Source organism: Myotis lucifugus, unplaced genomic scaffold, assembly GCF_000147115.1.
Source record: "Myotis lucifugus unplaced genomic scaffold, Myoluc2.0 scaffold_283, whole genome shotgun sequence".
NCBI lineage: Eukaryota > Metazoa > Chordata > Mammalia > Chiroptera > Vespertilionidae > Myotis > Myotis lucifugus.
The window spans coordinates 18,678-28,195 of NW_005871331.1; the positions used below are offsets into that span (position 1 = coordinate 18,678).

Here is a 9,518-nt window from a genome sequence, read left to right on the forward strand (position 1 = left end):
TCAGCCCCCGCGGCTCGGACAGGCCATGGTCGGACAGGCCTCGCTTGGTTTTGTGGAGGAACATTACGTCTCTGAAGGGCCCCAGGGAAGGCACAGACCCCGCGAGGCAGCCGAGGGCTGTGCGGGAGGCTCGCTCAGCGTCCCAGGAAGACGCGCTGAGCACCTGGGCTGTGCTCTTCCAGTCTCGCTCTAATCTGATGGGAAAGGTGGGGCCCTGGCAGCAGCTGGGGAAGTTTCTGGAGGGGCCAGAAGGAGCAGCAGCAGGTGGAGGAGGGGAGGGGCTGCCAGATCCCATCCCGGCGTCCGTGGCAGGGGGTAGCATGTCTCGATTCGCAGTGGGTGGAAATGGCTTTGAAGTAACAGAGGAACCTCAGCTGGAGAGAAGGCAAAGTATATGTTAAGAGAACAAAATAAAGGGGCTGGGTGGGGAGGTTTGTTTTGGGGATTTAAACTCTCTGAAGTAGAGTTGTCATAGTTACCTGCTTGTTTTTACTTGTATTCCTGAGATCTGAAGCCCATGGAATTAAAGTAATTCTCCCCCGTGAAGTCTGTGTCAGTGCCAACAGGCCCCTGGGCTGCCCTCCCGTGGGCCCCGTGGGCCCCCGATTTCTTTCCGCTTCTCTCGGTGCTGCCTGGGCCTGTCCGGGGTAGCTGGTGATTAGAAAACCGGGGTTAACGTAGCTTCCGTAGCCACGCGCACTCAGGACCACTGCGATCTAGACCTCCATCACGACACGCCCACGAACGAGGCCCCACGGCCTGCCCACACCTGACTCGAGTGCAGCCACCGCTCGCATCCCCCAGACCATTTCTCCACGGAGCAGCTCGCCCGGAGCACGGATGGAGCTGATGCTGTGGCTCCCACCGTCAGCGGATCCATCACGGGCCACGGTGATGGACGGTGCAGCGCATCTGACGTACACGTTTTCCAGGCCTTCGATGAGGTGGGTGGGCACCAGGCCTGGCTCTGTCCCTCAGTGGCCGCTCTGTCCCGGACAAGCCACTGTCCCCGCTGTCCTTGCAGCCTCAGCTACACACGGAAGAGGCTGCAGCATCAGGGTCCTGCCGCCATCGGGACATGGGACACGCCTGTGGCTAGTGTGCACCTGGGAAGCCGAAGTCCCCACAGGCGGGTGCAAAGCCACCACCTGCAGGTCGTGAGCCGGTGGGAAACGAGGGATAAGAGTTCCGGTTACACGTGTGATGCCTGAATGCCGACTGACAGGTCACCATGTGGAAGGCCGAATGAAGCGACATATTTACCCCAAACACACGAGCAGCTTCTCTGTGTGTCGTCCGTCAGGTACACAGGAGGGGAGGCCCAGCCTCCCAGCTGGCTCCAGCTTCAACGCTCCAGTCATTTCCCCGAGAAGACCAGGCTGTGGACGGTCCTGGCAGCAGGTGAGCCTCACGCCTTTGGCAGGACCCACGTCTCCCTCCGGATGGGTTTCACCGGGCGGCTCCCGGGCAGGCGTCTCGGCAGCGGCACCGGGTAGCGCTGGGGCTCCACATCCGGCCGACGGGTTTCGGCATAAAGCAGAGAAACGCGAGGCCGGCAGGGCTGTTTGCAGGAAACGGCCACCTGCCTCCTGAAGGTTTTAAAATAATGAAACCACCCCCCTGTGGACTCTTCAGCGTCCCAGGAACCTCTGCTCCAGTCGCACCTTCCTGCAAAATAACATCGAGTTTGCTTGCCGTGGATTGTGGGGACGACGGGGCCGCTGGCAATGAAAGTAGTAACCACAGGAAGCGTACTGTGTTGGCACCTCCGCCAGCCCCTGCGTCCTTTACTTCTGAAAGTCGCCTCAGCCGAGAGAGGTTGTCCAGGAGTCGCTTAGCCATGAACACAGGCCCGTGGGGAGCATGCCTCCTGCCGACGGCAAGGAGATTCCTCTGTGGGTCTCAGTGTGCGGCCAACACTCTCTGCTCACGTAGCTCGAAGAAGTAGGTGAGCCGCCATTTGGCTTTCGGGCAAGTTTAAATGGAAGGTTGAAGGCCACACTGTGTGGTGGATACAGCGGGGGCTTCTGAAGGAAGGTTGGTGTCCATCTCAATGTATACGCTTCAGTGGCCAAACTCGGGGAGAAAGGAGAAATTCACGCCTAAGGATCATTCCGTTCAAAGCCACTTGGAATCTGAATATTGCAAACTTAACTAATTGCAGAAAGCTGGTGCCGGAGGACAAAACAATTTAGCAAGGCGAATGGAAATCCTGTCTTCTCAGAATGACCCAGATTTATCTTTATTCACATCTCATTCTACAGATCCAATCAGACGTATAAACCAGGTAGCGCACGTGCGTTCCTCGCTGTCTTTCCATTTCCCTGTCCAAGGACATCTCGGTTCCTTGCGTTCTCTAGTGACTAGGGGGTACGCTGCAGTGGACTTCCGCACGCAGCTTTTTACGTGGACATCAGTTCTCAATTCACGTGGGCGGGTACCCAAGAGTATAGTTGCTGGGTTGCAGGATGAGGTTGTGCTTAATTTCATGAGGAATTGCCAAACCGTCCTCCAAAGCGCTGTGCTGTTCTGCACTGCCACCAGCAGGAAGGGGGACTCGCTGTGGTCCTGCTGGCGTCTGTTATCGTCTGTTACTGTCAGTTTATAAAATGTTACCCTTTCGAATAGGTATGTGGCTGAATTGCACTGCAGTTTTAACGTGTTTCCCTGATGGCCAGTGATATTGAGTATTCAAGGGCTCATTTACCACCTACATATCTTCTTTAGTGAAGTGTCTATTAATTCTTTTAGCACTTTAAAAATGTTTTGTCACTTTCTTCTGATCTCAGTGTGAAGAGAAATCCACAGTAATTCAAATCATTGTTCCCCTCTAAGTAATGCATCATTTTTTTCCCCTGCATGCTTTCAACATTCCTTGGCTTCAAGTTTGATTATGAACTGCTTGGGTGTGGATTCGTTGGATATCTTGTTGGACATTTTCTCAGCTCCTTGAATCTATAGGTTCATGTCTTTCATCACACTTGGACCAGTGTTAGCTATGATTTCCTCCAATACCTTTTCATCCATTTATGCGGTTCTCTCATTCTAGGGCTCCAGTGACACAAACCTTTTGTTATTGTCCTACAGGTCCCTGAGGCTCTGTCCTTTGTGTTTTTTTTTTCTTTTTTCTTTTTAAATTGCTTAAAGTATTACAAAGGGTATTACATATGTGTCCTTTTTTTCCCCCCTGCCCTTGACAATCCCCTGGCCTCCCCTACCCCCCTGTCCTTTGCGTTTTCAACATTTTTTCCTCTGTTGCTCAGATTGGATCGTTTCTATTGATCTGTCTTCAAGTTCGCTGCCTCTTTCCATTCTGCTGATGAGTCTATTCAGTGTGGCTTTTTATTTATTTTTTGTTAATATATATTTTTTGGTTCTCTTTTATATTTTCTAATTTTTATAGTCTATTTTATTTTAATACTTTATTCTGTTTTCATACTGTTCTATGCCATTTTAATATTTGTTTCAAGAGTGTTATAGTCTATTTTAATATTTATTTCAAGTGTTATTGTTTTAGCATTTTTATAATGCTTTAAAGTCTTTGTCAGATACTTCCAACATCTGTGTCATTTTCTTACGTATTGTCTTGTCTCATGTGAGTTGAGACTTCTGTGGTTGTTTGGATGCCCACCTTTTGGATTTTATCCTGTTTTAAATATTACTTTATAAGGCACTGTGTTGTGTTGAAACCCTACAGAGAATATTGATACTTTTATTTTAGTAAGCAGTTCTGTTGGTTAGGTTCAGGCTGCAGCTTGGAATTATAAGTTCAATATCAGATTCAAAGCACTTGCAGTGCTGTTGGGATCTCTCTTGTGTGTCCTCCAAGGGTCAGGCTGGGGTCTGGGCAGAGGTTTGTTAGCTCAATTCTGAGTTTTGGGTGTGCTGTTTGGACCAGTTCCACGCAAGCACAAGTTAAGGGTGAGGCTAGGAACTCATAATTAAGTTAATGGGATTGCTTTCTCGAGCTCTTCCCGGTTCCCTGGGTCTCCCATTCTCTGTCTGGCCATACACCGCTGACTTCCACAATTGTGGTATCTGGGCCAAGCAGTGGGAGGACAGAGAAGAGAGTTTTGGCTGCCGCTGTTGCCGCCCCCACCGTCGTTATTGCCACCAGAGAGCTGAGGAGAAGGAAGGAAAATACCCGAGTTTCATCTCTTCTCTCTGAGCTTTGGGGTTTCCTCTCCCTTCCCCAGCCTGGCTTCTCCGGAGCTCTCTCCTCGCCCACAGTGCTCACTCCGGGGGTTGGATTGGTTGAGTCCTGCTGGCCTTCCCGGAAGGAGAGAAGGGGATCCAGTGTCCTTCCCCGCCTGCCTGTCGCTGTTTGCTTCTCACTGTTCTCCAGTAGCTGAGCTGCGTACTCTGTCCAGGTTTCATAGCTGCATTCGGAGGGAGAGCAGGGGAGCATGTCTTTTCTCCCTCAGCCAGAACTGGAGTCTCTGATATTGTTTACAATTTTTATTTTCTAATTAACTCGTCTTTATGTGCAGGACAACAGTTGGTGTTGTTCATAAGAGTCCCATTAAGTGGCCAGATCACATAATTTTTCATTAATTCTTTTGGCTTTGTTGATGCCTACATTTATGTCCATTTCACATGATGCTATTTTGGTCCCTTCCTTTGATTGCATGATTCTCACTATATTTTCCATTTGCACCTTCTGACTAGCCTTGCGAGTAAATGCGGTCTTACTGTTTCTTTGGAACCTGTTGGGTGATTGTTTGGGAGCACACAGTCCCATGGGAGGGCTGGGCAGGGCAGTGGGTGTGGATGCAGCTCAGCGGACCTGCATGAGGCACATTTTGGGGAACCTCACCGAAGGGCCCGGCCGCCAGTGTAAGCCTGTGCTCACCTCAGGCAGAGCTGAACCACAGCAGGCATTCCCAAACGGCAGCCTCTGGAGCTCACCCAGTCGGGTGTGATTTCAGGGCATTTACATGCAGCTCTTTGAAGATGCAGGTCTTTGCAGCAAGCACACCCATCCCATACAGCTGAGCTGGCAGTGGGTGAGGCACACGTGGGGAGTGGGGTGGCGCAGGTGCAGAGTCCACCTGCAAGTTTAATGACCCCCGTGACTTTCCTGTCCCTGTGGCTAAGAAATTTCAGCCTCTTCTTAGAACTGGGCGACAGCAGTCCAGCCTGGGCTGCCACGGTCAAGGGGAAAGGACACTTGAGCAGGGGGTCACCTGAGGCCAGCCTGGGGCCAGTCTCCAAGGGGACGATAGGCTCCGGCTCCCTAGGTCCTGCCGTGGTGACCCCTGCGTCTCCCTGAGCCCCGGTGACCTCACCTGTAAAACACACCGCCGCTCACCGTGCAAGGCGAGGCCGTGGGAAAGAGGAGACGGCAGAGCCTTCCGAAAGTCCGGTGCCACCTGAGGCAGCCCACCGTGACCGGGCACATCCCCCGCCCGTGACTCCCCAAGGGCCACCACCGTCTGCCTCTGTCCCCATGGTCAGCAGCGTCCTGTGGGTGGGGCTGAGGCTTGCTCCCCAAGGCCACAGGTAGCCCGACACTCAGGGTGCCCACCCACTGGGCTGAGTCGGGGCTGGGCCCACCGACCACTGTCTTCTCCCGCCTTTGCAGGTCACCTCCAACGAGAAGCACCTGGAGAGCCTGAAGGGTGCGGGCAGCCTCCTGTGGGCGCTGGAGCGGCTGGCCCCGGCTGGCGGGTGAGTCGGCCCAGGAAGGGCCCGAGCAATCTATTGGGCTCAGCAAACACTGACACACTCTTTTCTCTCCGCCTGTCCCCCCACTCCCTCTACACACCAGGGACCACCGTCTTCCACTCGGTCATTGCCACTGAGGTCCCTCCCAGCGGGGGAAGCATGGTCACTGTGTCTCTATCCCCTGGGGACCCCCCACTGTCCAAATGAGGGGTGTCAACAGGAAGAGGGATAAAAATCAGGATATCTTAGTGCCCCCAATATCACATCTATAGGGGATAGAGGTGAGGGGGGGAGTGGACTATGACTAGCTGGGAGGGGACAACAGGTGGGAGATGGGATGAACCCCATAAGGTGGTCGGTAACCAGCCTGTGTACACGCACCCCCATGCCAGCCCGGGCCACAGGCGACATTACCGCCACCTGGCAGAGGGACTGGAGGTCAGGGAAGGGCTGGGGTCAGAACCGACAGCTCAGCCTGCCCGGCAGCACCAGGCTGCCCCGCTTGGCCAGAAGGAAAACCTGGAACCTAGACAGCAGAGTATGTGACTCCCAGAATCGGAGTGTGAGGTTAGCCCTGCCTCCACTCCCCAGCTGTGCAGTGTCTAGAACTGAGGGGCAGACCAGGCAGCGCTGTCACCCTGGAGCGCCAGCCCCACCGTCATGCGGATGCTCAGTGGGGTGAGTGCTGCAGGGAGGGTTCATTCTGCAATGACACGCATCCCCTGCACCCCTGCACTTGAGAGGTGGTGGCAGCTGGTGGGGGTAGAGCTTATACTGTTTATGTGAATGTTAGTGCCAAGTGACAAGGGGAAACACAGGGATAAAGAGTTGTTCCCAGGCCTCCATGCTTCCCGCTGGCACTGTCTCACGGCTCACTGGTGTGGTGGCACCGAGCCTGGCAAGTGGTGGGGCTTGGGAGGTCTGAGGAGTGGTCAGTGAATGCAGTGACCCCTCCTCCCTCAGGCCACATCCCCGTGCTGAGGGAGGTAGCCAGAGGTGTGGGGGCCACAGTCCTGAGCCCCCGCTGCTGTCCGTCCCCACCCTGGGCAGAAGGCCGCCCCTCGAAGGCCTTCACTGCACATTTCCTGGTAGCTGTCAGCACCACAGGGTTCTGTGAAGTCTGTTTTCGGTGCTTTGGGATGGTATTAATTTGAAGAAATACATGTGATTGCCGAGGCGAGTCTGTGGTGGAGGCAGGGCTCCCTCCCTCCTTTTTATACTTAATCCTGGTTGGGTGGGGGAGGGGGGCACCACCTCCTGGGCTACCCGCCTCACCATGGCAGCCCTGGTGTGAGGTGCAGACAAGGACTCGGGCTGCGCACACAGTCACCCCCAGGGACCCCAGCCTTAAGCAAACAGTTTGGTGGCCAGCTCCTGAGAGCCCTTCCCCCAGCTGCCTGTGGGACTCTCCTAGCAGGCCCTCAGTCTGCCTTCAGGTCCAGGCCAGTGTGGCCGCAGGATGCACCTAAATCTGGACCAAATGTCAAGTGAGGCTCAGGGCTCCGTGGGCCTCCCCCGCCCCCGCCCCCAGCACTCCAGGCAGGTGGGAGGTTGGGCTTTGCTCCGATGGCTGAAGAAAGGCTTTTCTCATGGTGACCAAGGAGGGAATGGCAGTGCTCTTGGTTCTGATTGGCTCTGCCACAGGTTGACGTGCCCTTTGCCAGTCACTGAGCCGGGGCGGCTCAGTGGGCAGGGCAGACCCTCTGGACCTTGGCTGTGCAGCCCCGTCTCCTGCCCTGTCCCCCGGGGGCCCACCTTCTATGCAGCCCCCACCTGATTATTTGACAACAGCTCTATTTCTGTGTAGTGGGAGGTGCCACGAGCTAATTGCATACTTCAAGGTGAACATTGCTATGTGTCACTCTTTCTTTGCTAACAGTTGTTAGTGCACAGGCTTAAATGTGTCTCAATTTGCTCTGTTAACAAAATCTCCATGTTAAGCTCTTAATTGCACATCCACACCTATGGGAATAAGACACCCAAGACTCATGGCTGATGGGCCAGCCAGTGGCAACATGGAGCAGGAGAGTCAGCCTTTGGGCGGGTCTGGGATCTTCGGTCTTTGGTACAAGTCAGCTGGAGGCAGGCGCTGGGCAGGCGCCCCCCCCGCCGCGGGACCCTGTGGGACCCGGGCCAGGCTGAGCAGGGTCTGGCTGCTGTCTGACTTGCCTGACAGCTCAGCATCAGTGCACCTGGCCCAGGGCGTTCAGATGCTGAGAGCTGGTGGGCCAGGAGCTCAGGCCTCAATTAGGGGTGCTGGTGGGGCCAGTTCTGAGCCCCACTGGGGGTGCGGCTGACGGGTTTGCACCTCAGCCTGGGAACACGGTTTCTGCGCCTCTAGATACTGTGGAGGGCCGCCCTAGAAGCAGCTGGTGCATTGGACACCAGCCCCTTTGAACGAGTCGGCTCTTCAGCCTTTGTTCTCCTCACAGTTCGTCTGCCGACAGTGCGGTGGCCTCCTTGGCCCTGGAAATCCTCCAAACGGTTGGACACTAGGCGAGAAGGCACCGAACACAGGCCCAACCTCGGCTGCACAGGCAAGGCCAGCCCCCGACACGCTCGGCACCCCAGCCGTCCCCGCGCCCAATAAAGCCAGCTGACGCCCGAGCCTGCGGCTGCGGTGCTCTCCCTCACTGTGGGCCCTGGAAACGGCCTTCGAATAGAGCCTCGTCCTGGGGGCACCCGGGAAGCCAGGTTTGCCCCTGGGCTCAGAACGTTCTTTCCTGTGTGGCGCGGGCCAGCCCGCCTGCGGAGACTGAAGGCAGCGCCCAGCCAGCCTTGGGAAGGGTTAGCCTGTCTCCCCCCACTCTGACCTGCCTGGCTGTCCTTCCTCTCGGGGACACACTGAGTCCCAGAAGCCCCTGCAGGCACAGGCAGTTAGGAGTTTGCCTGCAGAAATGCCAGCGCTCCAGGAACGCTGGCTTCCGGGAAGGTCTGCCCATCAGGGTGGGTGGATGGCATCCAAGTAGAATTGTCCCCCCAGCTTCTACCAGTTACTCCCAAATCCTTGAACCTCTTCAGCCTCTTCCTATGTTCCCTCACACACATGCCAAGAACCTCCTGGGAGCGTCGTGCCCATGAAAACATTTGGTGGACAGTGCAGAGGTGTTGGGCCGAGGCATCTGGCCTGGAAGGTGGGATGGGTCCTGGACAGCTCAGACCAGGTGAGCAAGTGGATGCATCCCCTGGTCTCTGGGGCCTGTGTCTGATCTGCAAAAGGAAAGGGCTAGACCAGGCCAACAGCTGCTACCCTTCTCCCAGCTGTGGGACTGCACTGCTCAGAGAGGATGCGCCCCAAATAAACACTGCCCCTGCCTAGGTGGGGCTGTCCCCTGCAGAGCGGGTGGGGCAGGCAGAGGTCGTAGGCCCACTGTGCCACAGTGATCGGGTAGTTTGCCAAGTTCATTGGGCTTTATAAAGAAAGCAGCTTGTGCCAGCTCTCAAAGGCATGTCCGTCAGCTAGTCCCCACCACAACCTGCGAAGCAAGCCTTCTCTGCTTCCTTTCAGGCCATCTACTTGCTTGGCTGACCTCAGGACTGACTCCATAGCCCTGTGTCCCCTGTGGGTGTCCAGAGCTTGGCTGTAACCAGTTGGGGTGTAAGAGGCTGTGTCGTGTCGTCCCCCCCCCCCCCCCCCAGCAGCAGGCAGTTTGGTTTGATGGCTCATAGCCCACTTACTGCCCATGGTGAGGAGGCTGCATCCCCAGGGGTCTGGCCTGGCTGGAATGGCCTGTGCTCCTGGGTGGGGTGGGGTGGGGAGTTAACACAGGGAGCAGCCAGAGGCCTGGCCTTTGGCTCCAGCTGCTTTGCCTCCGAGGCCCAGGGAGCAGGCACAAATCTGTTTTCCCAGA

At 55.7% G+C, this 9,518-nt stretch overlaps 1 long non-coding RNA gene across 1 annotated transcript; it reads left to right on the forward strand.

Annotated features, from left to right (window-relative positions):
• Positions 1-1,320: 1,320 nt before the first annotated feature.
• On the forward strand, positions 1,321-8,272 carry LOC111828095. The gene is made up of 3 exons (XR_002831873.1): positions 1,321-1,401; positions 5,585-5,670; positions 8,100-8,272. It is a non-coding gene; the product is annotated as an uncharacterized LOC111828095 (long non-coding RNA).
• The last annotated feature ends 1,246 nt before the right edge of the window (positions 8,273-9,518 follow it).